Consider the following 14,282-nt stretch of genomic DNA (forward strand, 5'->3'; position numbering starts at 1 on the left):
CCTAATAATAGCATTGCCTTTAAAATAACGTTGTGTTTAAAGAACAAACTCTCCAATGTCGCCGGCGCAGCAGATTTGTCTTGTGCTTAATTTCCACTTGCTGTTGTATTATTAGACATTAACATGATAGTTTTGTTTAATCTCTGGCTCCGTCGCCCATGGCTGACTCCGAAGCGATCGCTCGCCCCTGTTGATGAAAGTCCTAATTCATCCTTGTTAGTGCAATTAGGAGGAAATTGGATCATGGTGCCTCTTCCCACAGAAGGTCTGGGAGAGGGCGAGGCTCTCCCCCGAGAGGTGACAGCGGCTCTGGGCTGCAGGAGGATCAGGCGGCCCCTGGGAAGGTGATGGGGATAAATGAATTGAGATTCTGGAAGGGTTTGAAGCAGGTTTTGATGGATTTCGTTGCTCTTTTCCCAGACTGGAGTGGGTAGGAATCCATCCCTACCACCCAGTGAAGGTCAGCAGCATTTTGAGGTTGTTTTGAGCACACCTACACAAAGGCTGGAAGAAATGGGAAAATAACAAGACTATTTTTTCCCAAAATCCAAGTCCTCCAAAGCTCTCAGGAAAGCGGCTCTGGTTTCTTTCCAGCATTTTCTCTCCATGGGGAACTTTCTCCCAGCCATGAACATGAGCACAGAAAAGAGAGGAAACTCTCCAGCTGCTGCACCAAAACAAGGTGGGTGTTTATAGAGTGGTTTCCCCACCTCTGCACCTCCACTTTCTCTCCTTCCAAGCTTTCCTGGGCTCAGTTAAAATCCCCACATCCAGGACCACATGGAGACCTTGGGACTGCTTTGGGTGCTGCTCAACATGGAACCTGCAGCAAAGCCCACTGGAAAAACTCATGGGATCATCAAATCTTGGGAAGTTTTGTAAAACGTAAGCCCATAATCCTTTATGTTCAGGATATTAACTTTATATTCCAGACTTTTGGTAGGAAAAGAGGGAATTCAAAGTAACCAAATGGGAGTTCCTGTGGCTCTCACCCCACCTGGGTGAGTATTTTCCTGTGTCTCAGAAACTGAATTAAGCTAAACCAGACAAACGAACTTTTACTGCTTAATGAAATCAATTCCTCCTGGGTACAACCAGCAAAGGCACAAAAGGTTTCATTCCAAAGGAGATTAAATAACTTGGGTTTCTTTCCTCAGAAAAAAAAAAGCAGCTGGAGGAGGGTTTGATGGAAGTTTATAAACCAGGGATGGGGTAGAGAGGACAAAATTATAATCCTCATTTCTGCAAGTTTCCATTTAAAATGGAATTGGCACCAGAGAAAATTAGCAAGGGATAGGTTTAAAGAAAATAGTTGTTGAACTGTGGAACTCATTTCCGAAAGATTTTTTGGAAATCTAAATTATAGATGAACTGAAAATGAAGAATTGGGCAAACTCAGGGGAAATGATTCATTCCAGAATTAAATGCACAATTTTTTATTCACAGAATAAGCTATTATTTTTATTATTAATTATTATTAGTGTTGTTGTTACTATATTATTATTTATGTATAACTTGCAGATGCAATCATGGCATGGGGAGTGTTTATTTAGGACTATTTATAGGAGCAATTTATTCATGATTGGTTTTGTATGTACATTAATCAATTTTCCCACCATTGCTTGCAATCACCAGGACCAGATCTGGTCCCTCTGGCAAACCCCAGGGGAATGTGAAACCAGCCCACATGCAGGTCCAAGGATCCCAGAAAAAGTGATATATTGAAATGATTAAGCCAATAAATGCTCGGGGCAGGAGTCAGTGATTTGAAATTGTTCAGGATTGTCAAGTGTGTCATAGTCCAAACATCCCTCCCCCCAAAATAGGTATTTCCTGACAAGTTTGGAACATTTCCCAGGCTCCACACTGGCTGTGATGCTACTTTACAATCTTTGGGATTTGGGCACTATCCTTTTATTCCCATGGCTGGTACCATGCCCACCATGCTGGCCCCTGCTGGGACTCTGACCTGGAGAGCCAAAATAAAGAACCATTCCCCACGAGATCTGCTGATGTTCCCACCCGGAGGAGGCAGCCAGCACCACTGAACCCCAACCAGTTCTCAGCACAACAAGCTGGGAAAATCACAGTGGCAGCAGCAAAACCAGACTGGAATTTGTGAAGAGCTTCCCCTTCCCTCCACTCCCAGCCCTTCTCAAGCTGTTCTGTAAGTCAGGGTTATTCCACTTTCAGGTGTGTTCATTATCCACACCAATAGCTCCAACAAGAACTCCACAAACCCTCAGCTGCTCCCACCCACAAATTCTGCCTGGTTTTTGCTGGAATTTCTGTCCTTACCCAGGGAGAGGAAACCACTCGTGCTCTTGTGAGTGTGTCCTGCTTGTCCCTCAGGGGTGGCTGGAGAAGCTGCTCAGGGAGGAGATGTCTCCATGGAGCAACCATGATGGGGAGATGAAGCTTGGAGAGCACTTGGATGGTCATGTCCAAGGAATTGTGTGGCAAAATCTCCCAGAAATAAAACCCCTCTTGGCTTGGGGCAGAGGGGTGAAATTCCCAGCTGGGTTCATTCAGGATGCACCATGCTCCTGTGGTCCACCACCCAGAAAGGGGAGGCTGCTGCATGTCCACGTGTGCTGGACCTCAAAATGATGATTTTCCTTTTCTTCTACACATCTTTTGGAGAGGAAAGGCAGAAGGGGATGCAAAAAGAAGAGCAAAGAGCTGGAATGGGTTTTGAGGGAGCAGAAACCTGATTTCCCAGTGTGTCACCAGCTGGCACATGGCAGGGCAGGGGCAGTGTCATCACAAGGAGCTGTCGGGTCCAGATACCCCTTTTTTGGGGTGGGCTTGGTTGTTTTTTTTATCTTCCAGCCAGTTTTAACTTGTGGAGCTCACAGTGTGCTTGGTGAAGCATTAACTGGATTTGATGGGCTGGGGAAAATAGACTTGGACAGTGAAAGGTGGAAGGGAAAGCCCTGTGAATAAATGCCCTGTTGTCACAGTCCTATTAACCTCCCCTCAGTCTAATCCTGTCCTTAATTGACTCTATTCTGATTATAGTCTTGATGGGCCTGTATCAGTCTGGGAAGGTGGGGTTGGAAGTGGCAGTGAGGGATGTGAAAAATACGGAGTGAGCTGGAGGAGAGCAAGACAGAGGAGCAGCAAAATGTCTCCCCTGGTGTGCCTGCATGGCTGCTCCCCAGAACAGCAAGAGCCAGGAAAAGGAAATGAAAACTTCCCAGAAAGGCTAAAAAAGAAACCTCCACCCCAGCAAAGCGCAAGCTGCCGTTGCAATAATTAAGAGGCTTTAAACTGTTAGTTTAATACAGACAAAAATCCCATCTGCAGGTAACAGGGAGATGGAGCTCGATTCCTAATCAGCCAAACCCTTGGAAAAGCAACTTCCCCCGTCTGCAATCAGAGCTGGAGCAGAGGCTGCCATTCCTTCAAGAGGCTCTCGGCGAGGGTTCCGTAATTGTCTCGGCGGAAAGTGAGAGTTCCCCCTAGTGCAGAGCAATAAATCAGGGATAATAATAACTCTTTCCAAAATAATCCTCAGGCAGCAACAAAATCCAGTGGAGAAGGTGGTACAGAGTCAAAACGTGGCACCTGGATCCCAGGGTTCGTTGGGTCTATAAATACCCCGAGCCCTTCCATGCCCCTGCCATAATGTATTGTTATTAGTAACACTCAGTCAAAGCTTTCAGATTTTTGTAAATCTGATTATTTCTTGTCTCTTTCTCATGCTGTGATGCTTTTGCCACCATCACCCCAGCGTTGGGCCTTGCACAGCTGGTGCTGAGCCCCCAAAGTTCATTGTGTGAGGGGAGGCTGGGGATGCTCCAGGGCTATGCTGGGGGCTGGGAGCCACTTTGGCAAATTTGGGAATGGCCTGGAGTTGTGTTGGGGTGGAGGTTATTTTGGATCTCAGGGAAAGGTTCTTCCCCCAGAGGTGCTGGCACTGCCCAGGCTCCCCAGGGAATGGGCACGGCCCCGAGGCTGCCAGAGCTCCAGGAGCCTTTGGACAGAGCTCCAGGGATGGCCAGGGTGGGATTTGGGATTGTCCTGGGCAGGGCCAGGGGCTGGACTGGATGATCCTTGTGGGTCTCTTCCAGCTCAGGATATTCCATGATTCTGTGATTATTTTAGTGTGGAGCTCAAGGTGTGATTCTTTCCTAGAGAGCCAGGCTGGGAGAGCTGGGGGTGCTCACCTGGAGAGGAGAAGGCTCCAGGGAGAGCTCAGAGCCCCTGCCAGGGCCTAAAGGGGCTCCAGGAGAGCTGGAGAGGGACTGGGGACAAGGCATAGAGGGACAAGATGAGGGGAAACAGCTTTCCAGTGCCAGAGGGCAGGGCTGGATGGGATATTGGGCAGGAATTTTTCCCTGTGAGGGTGGGCAGGCCCTGGCACAGGGTGCCCAGAGCAGCTGTGGCTGCCCCTGGATCCCTGGCAGTGCCCAAGGCCAGGCTGGACAGGGTTTGGAGCAGCCTGGGACAGGGGAAGGTGTCCCTGCCATGGCAGGGGTGGAACCGAATGAGCTCAAAATTCCTTCCACCCAAACCATTCCAGGATTTTGTGATCTTGCTGTCATCTTCTGGATGATCCCTCAAACTGAAAGGCCCTGCCCAGACATGGCTCCTAAATCCCTTTGGAGCCCTGGGATGCTCTGCAGCTCTGGGTGAAACCCTCTGCCTCCCCATGCTCTGCTCTGCATCCCAAAACTCCCAGGTCCCCTGGGCAGGGGCAGTGACATCCCCACTGCAACACTTGTGGTTTTATTCCCTTCTTGCCCCTTTACCTCACTCAGCAAAAAATGCCCAGAGCTGCCATCAATTTATTTTTCCTTATTTACTGCTCCAAGCCCACCAGTTCCATTCCCAACCAGCAAATGTTGCCCAGCTGGCTCTGGTTCCATGGAGCTGCTCATGAATCACCTGGCACTGAAACTCGAGAGTTTTGTACCTTTGAGCCAAAAAATTCCAACCTCCAGGGGTTTAAAAATTGTTCATTTACTCCAGCATTCCCAGCTGGGTGTGTGTTCTCCCAAAACCTCCTGGGATTCCTTGCTCAGACAATCCTATCCTGATGTCCTTGTGCAGCTGGATCACAGAGGGGAGAGTGATATCCCTGCCATGTCCCCTAAATCCAAACTCTCCAACAGGAAAGCAATGCTTTTTCCACAGGAGAATGAAAAATAGGTGAATAAAGGCATGGAGAATGAAGCCTGAGGTTTTCATTTGGAATATTGCAGCTGTGTAATGATTGATGTAGAACTTGGGAAAAATCTGGGGAGTTTTGAGGTCTTGGGGATCTAAATCAGCCTCTGCAGGAAATAATGGCACTGTAAGAAGAATGGCAAAGCCACTGGCTCCTGGTGTCTCTTTGCCTTGCTCCTGACAGCAGGTTTGGCCTTTTCCTTTGCTCTCCTAGAGGTCACAAAACACCAGGCCAGGCTTTCAGGAAGGCAAGAATTCAGGCTGGAAAGAATTCCCAAATTGGGGCTGTCCAAGCACAGCGTTGTAGGATTGGGGTGAGGCTTCCCCTTGGAGAGATGCTAATGTGGGAAAATACTGGGAGAACAAACCTGAGAGCTCAGGAAGGGAAATTTGAGATCAAGAGACCCCAAAAGAAGCTTCTCATGTTCTGGAAAGTGAACTAACCCAAAAAATGGCAGTTTTGGCTTGATTGCAACTTTCCACCATATTAAATAAACAATTTATGAATTGAATGGTTGGATTTTCCTTTGATTCATAATTCCTTGTAAACAAAAACTTGGTTCTCTGGTGTTTTCTTCCTCTACTCCATTGCTTCTAAAAGAAATGGCATAAAAAATAAGGGTATAACAGAAAAATCCCCCCACCACCTTGAAGGAAATCCATAAGCAACTAAAACTTGATTATTTTTCACCAAGACGGTGTTGCAAAAACTCTTTTGGACAGCCAGGTGCTCTTTTTTTTCCCTCATTCCTAATCCAAATTTCAGCAAAACAATTCCCAGACCTTCACTCTCAGCTGGCCACAGATTGAAGTTGCTCCTGGCATTAGAATTCACAGCAAAGCAGCCCTGAAATCAAACACTGCTGCTCTGCTATGGGATCTCCTTCACCCTCTCTGCATTCCCCGTGTTGTGTAAATCAATCCTCTCAGCTCCCAGTAAATAGAATCACTTCAAAACACTGAAATAACTCCATGGGTTCCTTATTTTCCTTCAAAAAAAGAAATAAAATCAGAACCAATAAGGGAATAAATAGGGAAATACAAACTAATCTGGACTTTTCTTTTGAGCTTGCTGGTTTTCTCCTCACCCAGGTGTTGGGAACAGATCCCCACATTTGCTGGGGTTTTGCTTCCAGGGAATGGAATTAGTGAGTGGAAATGGAAGAGGATGGAACATGTGACTCATCGCATCTGCTTGGTGCCATCTGGGAAGTTTTGCTGCCCAAGAGTTTGGGGTAAAATGCCTATTTGCAAATCTGCATTTTCATTTGCAAATCTGCATTTGTATCTGTAAGTCACAGAATTCCAGAAGGGTTCAGATTGGAAGGGACCTAAAGCTCATCCCATCCCACTCCCTCCATGGCAGGGACACCTTCCACTGTCCCAGGTTGCTCCAAGCCCCATCCAGCCTGGCCTTGGGCACTGCCAGGGATCCAGGGGCAGCCCCAGCTGCTCTGGGCACCCTGTGCCAGGGCCTGCCCACCCTCACAGGGAACAATTCCTGCCCAATATCCCATCCAGTCCTGCCCTCTGGCACTGGGAGCCATTCCCTGTGTCCTGTCCCTCCATCCCTTGTCCCCAGTCCCTCTCCAGCTCTCCTGGAGCCCCTTCAGGCCCTGCAAGGGGCTCTGAGCTCTCCCTGGAGCCTTCTCCTCTCCAGGTGAACACCCCCAGCTCTCCCAGCCTGGCTCCAGAGCAGAGGGGCTCTACCCTGGAACATCTCTGTGACCCCTCTGGATTTGTTCCAGCAGCTCCAGCTCCTCCCTGTGCTGTGGTCCCTCCTGGGCCCCTGCAGCTGTTCGGGCCCAGTTCCCAGCCCGGGCTGCTGGAGGCTCCCATCGCACCCCAATGATCTGAGGGGCTGCTGTGAGCACATCCCGGGCCCAGCCCCCCGGGCCTTCATCCTTATGTTTTGGAAGAGGATTTTTGGATTTTACACGAGGCTCCTCTGGGCGAGGGAGGCGTTTTCAGAGACAAAGGAGGGAATGATCAAACCCAGCGGCTCCTGCCTCTTGTCTCCAGCACTCGGCCGCTGCCGGAGCCCGGCTTCAAACAAAAGCTAAACTCTGGCAGTGGGGGAGCAGAGTGGGAGCTCTCTGAAATGGAAATGCTTTCTCCAGAGCAGCCGGCTCTGAGCGCAGGGATCCTGCTGACTCACGCTTAGGAGCTGGGGAGAGATCGTGCTCCTTCACCCCATCCATCTCCCAGGCCGAGGGGTGTCTGTGGGGACAGCATCCACAGCCAGGCAGGACCTTCCCTGCACAGCCACCAGCTGCTCTCCCGACAGGGCAGGGGCAGCAGGGTCCGGCAGGGTGGAGGATTTAGCCAGGCAGCAGCAGGAATTTAAGCCTTGATACCCCTGGAAGCTCTGTAAATCCCTTTCCTCACCCGCACCCCCTTGATTTTCCCCTCCCATCCCCCGGTTGTTTCCGAGCTCAGCATCCCTCCAGCCCATTCTGGGTGCTCTGGGGTCCAGACCACACCAGTTATTTCCATTTGCAGCGGATCCTGCTCGTTTCCAGGGCTGGGGAATGGGGCTGTGGCCGCTCTTTGTACAGCAGGGTGAAGGCTGAGGGCAGGGAGGGGGAGCACAGGGAGGCAGGGCCTTGGATCCCTTTCCATAAGAACTCTCATTTTCTCCATCGTGCAGTCCCAAGCACGAGCGTGTGAAGCTGGCACCACAGAGCCGGCCAAGTTCACAGAGGGCAGAACCCAAATCACTGCATTTTTCTGTCTTTCCTTTTGCTTTTAAATCTCCCTCATTATTTTCAAGAGCAGGCTGAAAACTTTGGCTGCTCAGACCCGATTTCCGAAGGCATTTCCAGCCCCGTGTCCATGCTTTGAGAGGGCAGGAGGGTCCTTATTGAGCTGCAGCACCGTGACCCAACACATCTGCAGATGTCTGCAAACACCCTCCCTCACTCTGCCTGTGCATGTGAGCCCGACAGGCTCAAAATAGGGGTCTTTCTTCTCCTCCCAACCTTTGTAATATTGTTTTACCTATTATATTTATTAATATAAATCAATTAAGACCTGCAGGGTGGCTCCAATTCCATGCAAAAGCCTTTTCCTGAGTGCTGGGGAGAGTTGTCCAAGCCACCAGCTCCTGACACCTGCCCATAGACCCCACTCAGACCTACACGAAGTGCAGCATCCCCAGGACCTCAATTAATGTCATTGGGTGAGTGATCCCCATCTCCACCTGCCTCCAGATTAACACCCCAGGATCTCAGCAGCTCCTGGGTGGGGTGTTCAAAATCCAACCATGGAATAACAAGCAGAGCCCTGATGGAAATACCATGGCTTGCAGCGATGTCAAGCTCCAGGGGCGGAATGGAAAGTCAGATTTTATTTCTAATGCGCTTCTGCTCTAATAACCACTTTTTTTTTCCCCCTCATTGCTTTTCATCTGAAAACACTGGTGTGCTGCACCAGCAGCAGCTGATCAAGACTTCACACGTCCTGCTCATTATCCCCTGCTTCACACGAGGGGAAACAAGGAGGATTTATAGCACCCAATTTTGCAGAAGTGTTGCCCAAAGTGCAATACCGGCGTGTCTGCTCTGGGAAAGCCGCAGCTGTGCCGGGGCTGAGGCTGCCAGAGGAGACGCTTTATAGGGGCAGATAAAATCTTTTATTAGACCAACTGATCTAGCAAGGAGAGAAGACAGGTTTTAAGTGCACAGACCAGGTTGCCTGCACAACACCAGACCCAGGCTGGCTCCACCTCCCCAAACCCCGGAGGTGCAGGAGTGGATTAAATCAGCCCCGTTGGAAAAGTCTACAAGCTCCAGCACTGCCAAAGTCCAAAATCCCACCTAAATCCTTCTTTGGCACCTCTGGGTCACCAAAAAAAATCTCCACCATATGACTTTTGTCATTTTTCCCAGTATGCCAATATGTTTTTGTCTCTGCTCCCTCCCTTTTTGTAGAACCCACCTGGCAGAAAGCTGTGCTGATGGGCAGAGAGCAGAAGGCCAGTTCAGCTCTGGAGCCCCAGGCAGTGAAGGCGGTGAGGAAATGGTGAGGCTGGGATTTGGGAGTGGGCAGGCTGGTGGGATGGGATTCCTGGAGTGACACCCACAGTAAAGGGCCTGCTGTCCCTGCGGGGGTTTGGGCGGCTGGGGATGATGAAGAGAGAGATGCACAAGCTGAAATCATCTTCTTGTGCTTTCGTGCGTTTTCCCACTTCCATCACTTCCACCCCTGCCAGTTCCTACCCAAAACACCCACAGCCCTGTCCCAGACATACCCCAGAGCCACGGTCTCAGAAATAAAGTATGAGCTGCCATGTGGGCTTTAACCATTTCCGTCCCCTCTCCTGGTTCCACTGAGGAACAGCCCCTTGCCCCCTCAATTATTTATAACTGCATCAACCACATCACTAAGATTTCTCTTTTATTTTTCAAAAAATAACAAACGGGGTTGATCCTGCCGGGAATTGTAGTAACCTGATAATAATTTCTAGCAATTAGCACAATACTAATTCACTCATTTACTGAGTAATGTCTTGTCTGTGTTTACGGGGGCTGTGCCGAGTGTAAATATCTTACTCACTGTGGTGGCTAATGAAAATTTAGTAAGAGGCTTTTTTTTTTTTTTTAAATGTTTATTCATTTTAAGCTATTCTTGGTAATCACGTGTGAATAAGGAGTAATTGCTTGACTTTAGGATGGTAATTAGGAAGTACTAAGTCATTGTTTTCTTCTTGAGAGCGGATGGTTTGTTTAAATGTGCATCTGCTCTCCCAGCACTAATTCAACCTGCCAGCCCCTCACCCTGCTCCTCAGCGCCTGCGGCTGCATCCTTCTCATCCTGCTCATCCTGCTCCCCCTGCTCATCCTGCTCCCCCTGCTCCCCCTGCTCCCCCTGCTCCCCCTGCTCCTCCTGCTCCCCCTGCTCCCCCTGCTCCTCCTGCTCCCCCTGCTCCCCCTGCTTCCCCCTGCTTCCCCCTGCTCCCCCTGCTTCCCCCTGCTCCCCCTGCTCCCCCTGCTTCCCCCTGCTTCCCCCTGCTTCCCCCTGCTTCCCCCTGCTTCCCCCTGCTTCCCCCTGCTTCCCCCTGCTTCCCCCTGCTTCCCCTGCTCCCCCTGCCCATCCTGCTCCCCCTGCCCATCCTGCCCATCCTGCTCCCCCTGCCCATCCTGCTCCCCCTGCCCATCCTGCTCCCCCTGCTCCCCCTGCTCCCCCTGCTCCCCCTGCTCCCCCTGCTCTCTCCAGACGGGAGTTTCCCAGGATTGATGGGCTGCAGCAGCCGGGGGGCTCGCAGAGCACAGAGGTGTCCGGGTGGGAGCCGAAGTGCTCAATTCGTGTTGTGGTGACCCTCCCTCGGGTCCCCGGGGCTCCATCAGCATGCAGGGCAGGATTTGCATCTGCTAATCAGAGCCAGATCCCGGGAAACAACTTCCAATAAAAGAATCCCATTACAAAGCAACCAGCTGTGAAATACTGTACCTGTGTCGCACCCTGCAAACCTGCAGCCTCCTCGCTCCCTGCCAAGGAGGTGGGAGCGTCTCCTGAGCGTGGAGATGGGGAAGGAAGGGGCAGGGAATGAGATAAAAATGGGATTGATATGCACGAGCAGGACTGCTCGTCTGGGGAGCCCGCACAGCTCCATCCTCCCGGGACGGGAGGGATGCTCAGGAGAAACTGAAGCAAAATGTAATTGTTTTTTTTCCCAAAGACCCCCAAATCAGCCAGAAAATACTTATCCAGACAGGAATTACTCATCCAGCCAGAAAATACGTGTTCCTCCTCAGCATTAGCCACAGGACTGGCACATTGCAGCCTGGCCAAGCCGAGTCACGGCTCAGCCACCACCTGGATGTGTCTGGAGCCAGCGCTCCCCTGCCCAGCCGGGATGGGAAGCTGATGGGAATTCAGGGCTAATCCGCAGCCTGCCTCGATTTCCCCGTTTGCAAACTGGTGTTAATTGTTCGGTTCTCCTTTGGGAAGAGCACGGGGATCTCCTGGGGAGGGACCAGGATCCCACATCAGGTGGCTGTGGGGGATGCTGGGCAGTGCAGCCGTTTCGAGGCGCTTCAGACACGAGAGCTGGACACGATCTTTAAAACACCGAGTGATTTTTAAGTGCTTCTCTGAGAGCATTTACAGGGCCCTGATTTAGTGAGTGCTCAGAGCAGCCTGTTCTCGTTGGAAAACAGGGCTCGGGATGCAGCCAAGCATCCAGAAACACAAGCTTTGCACTCTTTTAATCTCTGCCTTTCTCAGCTTTCCTGTCTTTGAAAAGGGGATAACCCGGCTCCCCTGGGCACATTCCCAAATACTCCCACAGCCGCTGCTGTACAATCTGCACCCGCCGCAAAAATGGGCAGGAGCCCGAGAAACTCCCATAAAAAGGGAAGGAGGGTGCTGAAAGGGAAGAAGTGTCCTGGTGTCTTTACAAACAATTCCATGGGTGAGGGTTTGAGTGTTGGAGGCTTTGAAATGGCTCTGAATGTCTCCAGGTTTGTTACAGAGCCCAGGCAGTTTGGCTCCTGGAAGAGACAAGGGGCTGCACAAGCCTGAACTTCTGAACTTTGGGGAAAAATGCCAGGTTTAAGGAGGGATATGGGGTAGGTGGTTCAGGAAGGCTGTACCTTCCTGGTAGCTCAGCCAACGGGGAAAGGAAGAGGGCAACATGCAGCCAGGAGTTAGAATTAAAGGGAGGCTCTGAAACCTCGAGAGAAAACCCCGTGGGCATGTGGCCCAATGGACTCTGCCTTTATTCAAATAAAGTCGAAGAACTCCTCTGTCTCCTTTATGGCTTTTCCCACATGGTTTTCTGCACAGTCCCTCCTTCTCTGTTCCATCCCAATGTGACAGCAAAGATGGGCAGCGTCCCTGAAGGTGCTGGGATCACCAAAACTCAGGAGGAAGTCAAGGGATTCATCAAAAAAGGGTCCCATGGAAGAGGATAAGGAATTGGCTGATGAAGATGATCTGCTGCTCCATCCATGGGGTGTGGAGGTTTCTGGGTAGGATGGGAATAGCCTCCATGCCCCGCTGTACCTACATCACACATCCCTGGAAGCCAGGGAGGAAAAGGAAGCCTTCAAACACCCTTGAGAGCACTCGGGGGTCTGAACCATCTCCCTATCACCACACCCAGCTCAGTGGCCTTGTGTTCTACCCCCCGGCCCAACTCCTGACAGTGCCCATTGGCATTTTCACATTCCCACCCCTTTCCAAGCATCCCTTTCCTCCTGCAGCACTCCCGGTACCTCCGCTTTGCTCGGAGCTGCACTGGAGCCACAAACACCCCCCAAAATCACCCCGGTGCCACCTGGACAGGCCAGAGAGTTTCTGTGTCTGTCCAAAACCAAAGTATCACCCAGGAATTCCAAAGCAGCGACCAGGAGAGGGCAAAGGAGATGACTCCAAAGGTGCTGCCTCCAAGATATTTCAGCACAAAATTTCCATGGGATTGCCCTTGGCAAAACAAAAATGCCCTTTGCACCCCTCCTTCCACCGCTTCTGTCGGGGCTGGTGCCCCACGGGCTCAAAGGAGCTGCTGCAGGAGGAGGAGGCAGATCCAGGGCACCTCGATAAATCCCTGCAGGGCTCACGTCCAGCTCGCCTGCATCCCAGAGATAAAAGGGAAGCGGCGCTTCTCCGAGGCACGGACACCGGGCTAATCTCCTCCTGTGCCGGGGCCCTCACCGTGGCACGGGAAGCAAAGAGCGAGGGGAGGAGGGAGGGAGGGAGGCGATGGGGCTGTCAGCATCCCAAAATGTTCCAGGGAAATCAGCCCCGAGCAGCTGCTTGAGGAAGGAGCAGCGTCTCTTGTTTATTTTACACGGGGAACTGCAAAGCATTTTTCTATCTTGAAGTGGAAAATTAATCCTGCAGAAGGGCCCTGGGGGGTGCGGATATTATTTAGGTGCTTTGAGATCTATCCTAAGGTGTGATGAGGCTCTGACAGGTCCCACGATGGGAATCCAGGAGGGCAGAGAAGAGCCTGGCAAAATTGCAGATGCTGGAGGAAAATCACTCGAGGGGCCAGAAAAAAGGGAGCTGTAATGACATCCAAGAGCTTCAGAGGGAGAAGAGGCTGGGCAGGGAAAGAAAGCGAGCAGTTGCTGCAGGACTTTGGTGCCAGACACATTCAGATCAAAATTAGGCTGAATTTTTAGCAGGGAGGATGATTAACCCTGGGAATAAATTATCAGGCAAAATGGGAAATGCTCCACCTCTTGATGTGTGTGGATAAAACCCAGGTGCCTTTGGGAAGGATGAGCTTTAATGGAGCCCAAAGCTCCCCCTGGACAGGAGCTGGGAGAGCCAGGCTCGCTCCCGACGGGCTCCAGCAGCACTGCAAGGAGCTCCAGCCCCTGCCAGTCCCTGTGAAATGATTGTTCCCCTCTGCCCCGGGAAAGGACTGACCCATCTGCCTTTGGAGAAGGCAGTGAGACACTAAGGAATTGCCAGGTGCCAAATGTTGGGGTTTTTTTCAGTAATAAAAGGGAATTTAATTGTCGAGGCCAAATGAAAGACCCCACCAAGGCCGGTCCAGCAGCACAATAAAATCATGGCTCTTATTAAACAACAAATGCAGGAAGCCTGCAATTTGATTTTGATTTTTGATTTTTTCTTCCCTTCCAAACCTGCTAGTGTTTTGTTTAATCTCATTCCCAATTTCTAGGCTGTTATATTACCACGCCTCAGCTCTGATGGTGTTTGGTCATAACCTTGGGATGCTCAGAGCCCCTGTCAGGGCACTTTGGGGGTACAGTGGCACAGGGCAGGGCTGGCAGGTGGGTTGTTATTTCTGCTCAGTGACCTTCTGCTTAAATTCCCTACAAAGTGTCCTGGTTATTATCCAGGTGCCATTTTAATCCTCAGGAGGATGGGGCAGGTCAATGGCTCCAGGCTGAAACCAGCAAGAGCCCAAAGAAGGGTGGAGGAAAGGTTTGGAAATCACGGTGCAGAGCTGGGTTATGCTCTTCCCTACACCCTTTTGTCCTCACATGGCAGCACAGCAGCAGGAATGAGCAGTGAGACCTGCCCAACATCCCGGCTCCATCCCACATCCGGATGAGTCAACGCTGCTGAGCACAAGAGATGCTCCCAAATTGCCCTGATCCCTTCAGATTATGGGCTTGACCTGT

General features: G+C 51.0%; 2 long non-coding RNA genes across 2 annotated transcripts; one reads left to right on the top strand and one right to left on the bottom strand.

The window, feature by feature from the left end:
• Positions 1 to 269: 269 nt before the first annotated feature.
• Positions 270 to 5,684, top strand: LOC147649460 (uncharacterized). Its single transcript, XR_015278881.1, has 2 exons — positions 270 to 682; positions 3,310 to 5,684. It is a non-coding gene; the product is annotated as an uncharacterized LOC147649460 (long non-coding RNA).
• On the bottom strand, positions 3,259 to 7,650 carry LOC111939406 (uncharacterized). Its single transcript, XR_002869267.2, has 2 exons — positions 7,334 to 7,650; positions 3,259 to 3,464 (listed from the first exon to the last, which is right to left on the bottom strand). It is a non-coding gene; the product is annotated as an uncharacterized LOC111939406 (long non-coding RNA).
• Between the last annotated feature and the right edge of the window lie 6,632 nt (positions 7,651 to 14,282).

The sequence above is a fragment of the Cyanistes caeruleus genome, chromosome 23 (assembly GCF_971803275.1).
Source record: "Cyanistes caeruleus chromosome 23, bCyaCae1.hap1.1, whole genome shotgun sequence".
NCBI lineage: Eukaryota > Metazoa > Chordata > Aves > Passeriformes > Paridae > Cyanistes > Cyanistes caeruleus.